This window comes from Oreochromis niloticus, linkage group LG18 (assembly GCF_001858045.2).
Source record: "Oreochromis niloticus isolate F11D_XX linkage group LG18, O_niloticus_UMD_NMBU, whole genome shotgun sequence".
NCBI lineage: Eukaryota > Metazoa > Chordata > Actinopteri > Cichliformes > Cichlidae > Oreochromis > Oreochromis niloticus.
Window position 1 is genome coordinate 33636652 of NC_031982.2, and position 6368 is coordinate 33643019.

Consider the following 6368-nt stretch of genomic DNA (forward strand, 5'->3'; position numbering starts at 1 on the left):
CGCAAGTACGCACAAGTACGCATATTGATAAACGCCCTGTGTCTTTGATTCCTGGTTGGTGCATCCCATTCAGAGACTGTAACTGTGCCCTGGGCCTCACCAGAGACTGGGCTGGGCTCAAACTTCTGTCCTGCTAGATCTCTATGTTGGGTCCAGCACATGGTGCTAATTATCATTGCTTTAAAAACTGTTTTTAAAAAAGGCTGTTGGAGTAAATAGAGATGACACAACCTTTACCAATCAATAGCTCTGGTAATATCTGATATTGTATTTTTTCTGATAGGCCACAGCTGCTCCAGCCTCACCTTCAACTTGTCATCACAGCCAAGTACATATGCCATTCAAGGACCCCAGGAAGCAATATCACAACTGATCTGGTTTTATCGTCACAGCCAGGTAACAATAGTGTTATTTTTTTCTATAATGTCAGATAAAAGAAATGATGGACATGATCCTAAATACAAAAATGGTAGCTTCCCCAAAACACTGTAAAAATATTATATAGTAACTTTTTTTTCACTTTAACCAGCTCAGTCTTTCAAACTACTTCAGCCTGAAATATAAATAAGAGTCCGACTCCGGTGGAGCAGAGGCTGCAAATGGACACACTGCCCTTGGCTTGCAGCAGCACTCTGCAGATTTAAACTAACTTTTTGACCTGTAAACATCATCCAAAATGAGCATTGCTACATAAAGCTGCAGTTCCAAATAAGCCACTGAGTGTCCCCCACACAAGTTTGTTATGGCCGCAATTGCTGTAGGTTTTCATCCATGGGCAGCAGTGCAGAGTAGTTGGCATGAAGGTGCCATCTTCATACTCAGAGTACGACATCATTTCTAGAGCCTCCTGTGTGCCATAAAGTCTTGCCATCTCCATAGTGACTGCTCCTCCACTACTGCGCATATTTCTAACCATGGCTGCAGTACAGCTGGATAGACTGCCTAAGCAAGAACCAAAATTTTGTTCTGGTTCTCGCTACAGAGATATGTTAGAAGCTCTGAAAGGTTACTCATCTTTTTTATTATTATTAAATTAGTTACTGAATTAGTTTATAACACAGTGGGGGTGTCGAAATTCAGAGGCTGCATCCTCTTGAGGACCTGGCCTTCGCGGTCTACGTGGGCCGGGTCCTCCGAAGGCCGGGTAGGCCGGAAGTGAGCTGCTGATCAGCTGTCTGCTCCTTGCTATCTAAAATATAACAAGGCACTGGTGCAAATTTTTGATCATGTCACACTTCTGTTTAATCAGTTTTCTGTTTGACGTTTATTCAGCTGTAATCTCAGCCCAACCGATTTCCTCACGAACAAATAAAACACTGAAAAAAGCCAAACAATAACATTTTAAGTTATCTAAGTGATTTATATATCATGTTTAACCTGACTAGTGAAAGACCGCAGGGGTTTGAAAATGATATGCCGAGAGTTTGCTGTTCTTGCCGGCTCTAGTGAGCCGGCTAGCTATCGAGCTGGTGGGTAACAGACGTCTCCGAAAATGTTGGAGCACTTTTGCAAATATGTGATGTCTTGATAAACTGAGCAGATATTTGAAGTTTACGCAGCTACATTCTCCCCTGAAAATATCTTAAAAGTTTATTTTGTGACCCAAAAAGTAATAAGAGTAATATTTAAACTAAGTAGGTGCCGCCATTGTTGGGAACTGGAATTGGCTGGGCCGCGCTATGAATTCTGGGATATGGTGGGCCACGAAGGATACACCCGACCCATCCTTCAAATCTGGGGAAAAGGAGGACGCATTTGTCGGCCACATTTGGAGGGGTCTTCGAATTTGGACAGCCTTCGGCGCGTCACTGTGACGTAATTGGCCCACAAAAGCGGCCTCAGGAGGATGCAGCCCATGAATTTGGACACCCCCAGTGTGTGGCCTTCTAGTAGAAAGGACTTGAGGACACACACACACACACACACACACGCGCGCACACACACTCCATTATATAACATCAATAATGACCAACACTTATCATCTCATTAGCAAAGCACCCTTGCAGAAAACAGAAAAAAGTTAAACTTTACTGCATGCTTTGAATGCTAAAAAGTGACACCACATGGAAGAATAATATATAAATTAAAAACTGAAAGTGAGTAGTCCAAAATAAAATCTTAACATAAAGAAATGCATGAGTTGATGTCACTATAAACGTGGGATCAAAAATTTTATTTTCAATTATTTTCAATGGGGATAATTTTTGGGTTTAGGATAAAATGTGGTCTGAGGAGCTTGGAAAGAAAAGCGTCTGGACTTCTTTAAGTTGCTTGAAGACGTTTCACCTCTCATCCGAGAAGCTTCTTCAGTTCTAGGGTCAAATGGGGGAGAGTCCCAGATTTAAGCCCTGCGGGAGAGACCCCCCCCAAGAGGGACAATGGACACCCTATTGATCCTGTACCTAATCACATGAGCCAAGGTGTGAAAATGGGTGTGGGTCACAATCAGCCAGGGTTTCAGGTGAGCTCATTGTGAAACCTGGCCCCACCCTATCATGTGATTTCCTGAGGTCAGATGGTCCAGGGTGTGAGTGGGCGTTAAGGCGTCTGGGAAGGATCTCAAAACTGGATTATAGATGGCAGACAGTTGGTGTCGTAAACCACCGCCTCTGTTCAAAGATGGTCGCTCACAGTGGACATAGATGGCTTCTTTCACTCCTCTTTCAAACCATCTGTCCTCTCTGTCCAAAATGTGAACATTGGCATCCTCGAAAGAGTGACCTTTGACCTTTAAATACAGGTGGATAGCCGAGTCTTGTCCCATGGAGGTGGCTCTTCTATGTTGTGCGTTTATGAAGTGGCTGTTTGATCTCTCCAATCTCTTTTCTTTCCAAGCTACTCAGACTACAATGACCTGGATGACTGAGAACCTTCACAGAGATAAGATGTGGTGATTATTTTTTGTGTAGTTTAGCCATTTTAAGCTAATTTAAGGAGCTGAGACAACCATTCTAAATTTTTAAAAAAATCTTTTTTTTCTTCGACATCTCCATGAGTATAGCAATAGCATAGAATGCCATTCCCTCAATGTAGATATAATATCTTCCCTAACTTAAGATACACAGTCATCGTTAAGCACAGTTTATTCCCATTTAAACTTGATGACTTGAATTCTGTGTATTTATCTCTTTGTATATTTGATATTTCTTCAGATTTGGGCCTGAACACCAGATCCAGAGCAGAAGATATTGACCCTGACTGCACAGAAATAGAGCGAGAAAGAGCAACGACTTCATAGTAACTTTAGTAATTAACATAAAGCAAAACAAGAAATGTTCAGGCGCTTAAAGAGAGAAAAAAGCCCCATAAAGCTTTCAGATGCTGTTAAAAACATCAGCAAACCACTGGAATCACATTCAGGACATCTCCCGGTTTATATCATTCCCCTAAAAAATGATAAATTCAATGTAGATGGATGCAAGAGTTTTAGTTTTGGAGAAGAGTCCAGTAAACCTAATCGCACCATAATGGTTCTTGGAGCAACCGGTGGTGGGAAGTCAACTCTCATCAACGGGATGATCAATTATATTTTAGGTGTTAAATGGGAGGATCCATATCGATTGAACTTAGTGAATGAAACTCAGTCAACATCACAAGCTCACAGTCAGACTTCTGAAGTCACTGTGTACAAAATCAACTACCAGGATGGATTTGAAATCCCGTTCTCTCTGACCATTGTGGACACTCCAGGCTTTGGAGATACAAGAGGCATAGAAAAAGACAGAGAGATTGTAGAGCAGCTACGCAATCTCTTCTCTGCTCAGGGTGGTGTCAGTGAAATTGATGCTGTGTGTTTTGTAGCTCAGGCTGCTTTAGCACGACTCACACCAACACAAAAATATGTGTTTGATTCAGTGCTCTCAATCTTTGGCAAAGATGTGGCAGAAAACATCAGGGTTCTGGTGACATTTGCAGACGGTCAGCGACCTCCAGTTCTAGAGGCGATCAATGCTGCAGGAGTCCCATGTCCTAAAACAAAAGACGGGCTGCCGGTTCACTTCAAATTCAATAATTCAGCACTTTTTGCAAACAACAAATCAGCTGAAGAAGACAGAATGAGTGATGATGATGATGATGAAGGAGACTTTGATCAGATGTTTTGGAAGATGGGGACAAAAAGTATGAAGAGGCTTTTTGCTGCTCTGAATAAAATAGAAACCAAAAGCTTGACACTGACAAAGGAGGTCCTCAGAGAAAGAAAGCAGCTCGAGATTTCAGTTGAGAATCTGCAGGTACAAGTTAAACTTGGGTTAGCCAAGCTTGAGGAGATAAAAGAGACGAGGGAAAAAATTAAAGAATATGAAGCCGAGATTGGCAGAAATGAGAACTTTGAATTTGAAGTTACTGTCAAAAAGCCTGTTCAGGAGGACATTTCTGGCACTGGAAACTACATCACCAACTGCCAGCAGTGTCATGTCACCTGTCACTACCCTTGTGGCATACCAGATGATGCAGGTAAACGTGGCTGTGCAGCAATGGGGCCAAATGGAAATTGTAGAGAGTGCCCAGGAAAATGTGTTTGGAACGTACACTTTAATCAGAAGTATAAATGGGAGTATAAAGATGTTAAAGAAAAAAGAACAATAAAAGAGCTGGAAGAAAAGTACCTGAAAGCCACGGGAGAGAAGGTGAATGTTCAAGCACTGGTTGACAAACTGAATGCTGAGTACGACTGTTTGCAGGCTGATGTAGTGAAACTGATGGAGAAATCTACAAAGTGTCTGAATAGACTTAAAGAGATAGCACTGAAACCAAACCCTCTGTCCACTCCAGAGTACATCGACATGCTTATTGAAGGAGAGAAATCTGAGGGCAAACCAGGCTGGAAGCAACGAGTTCAGTCTCTGATGTCCATGAAGGAAAAAGCAGAGACAATGGCTAAAATAGAGCAAGGCAAGAAACTCCTACGTCATCAAGAATCGCTTGATGTTAATGCTTAGCCAAGTCAAGAAGGCAACTGGTCCAAAGTCAGAGAACGACTTCACCACAGTTCAGCTTTAACTTGTTTTGCAATGTAAGTGTGTGCTTCACCACTTGGCTGTACTACTGCAAGTAATTTAAGATGTAAACACAGCACAATGAGAAAAATGATTTTTTATTTTCTGCTTGAATTTGTTTTGTTCTTCTTCACAGTCTGCTTGACACACACTACTCTCAGTTTTGTGTTTATTTCAATATCATTTCTTAATCTGTTTTGTTTACATTGAACTAAAATGTAATAATTTATTTTCTAACCGTAACTCTTCAAAGTAAATTTGGGATAAAAAAAAGATAAATATAGTGCAAAGTCACATTTGTGCAAATGCAAATGTTACTAATATATAAAACCATTTGTCTGTTTTGAGCTTCATTATGTTTTTGTCCATGGTAGCATTCACATCTGTTGTGGTGAATGATGGAGACATCAATAAATGTCAAACTATAATTACGTTTGTATTGTTGTGATGTTTGTGTTGTTAGCTAATCCATCTGAAGGATCAAACAGGTTTTTGACATCTGTCATCCGTCCACCCACAATTAAAAATTCACTCCTTCACCTACTGTATTGAATTTAATCAATGTTACAAGTAATCATCACCTACTGGGTCGTCACCTAATCACTGCTGAAAGTTATGATTGTCATTTTACAACAAATCAAATGTTAAGAAATTAGAAAAAGCCAAAATGAATCAAACTTGTGCACCAAATTCTTTTCATTCAAAGTCATACAGAAAAGTCATAATGCTGTCTAAGGAAGTTCTGCAAACTACTGAGTCAGATATACCTTTTTCCTGAAACACTACTTCTGCATTTTGGCTTAGTTCTTTAAAAGGTCATGTTGCTCATATGAGATTGTATTTACCTCATTTACCTCACCTGGTAAGTACTACATGAAGTCATAGATCATAGATCAACATGAAACCAACTCCATATCCAAGTCATTACATTTGAATATAAACTTGAACTATTTTCTTCTTGGTTTTACTGCAGCTACTGTAAGTATATTGATGTGAGTAGTACTTATGATACAATTTAGAAACAGACAGTAATTGTACAGATCTTGTGCTGTGTGCTGTTCTTGGGCCTATAGAAAACATAATTTAGTGTCTACATTCTGGAATAAATGAGTTTACTCCAGTTTTATTTGGCATTATATTTGTCTAAATTTCACATGTGAGTGTTGGTCATGGAGACCCTTTGTGTGCATCTGAAGCTCATGTAGGCATCAGGCGCAATTCTCCTGCAGCAGCTTTTCTTTCACTTTCAGCTTTGCTGTAAATGAGGGTGTGGAGGACTTCTGAGAATTCATACTTGTTTACATGGTCGCTGTCCTGTTCACTTCCACCATACGTTCTTCTTCCTGTACCCAGGGCAAAAAAACACACACA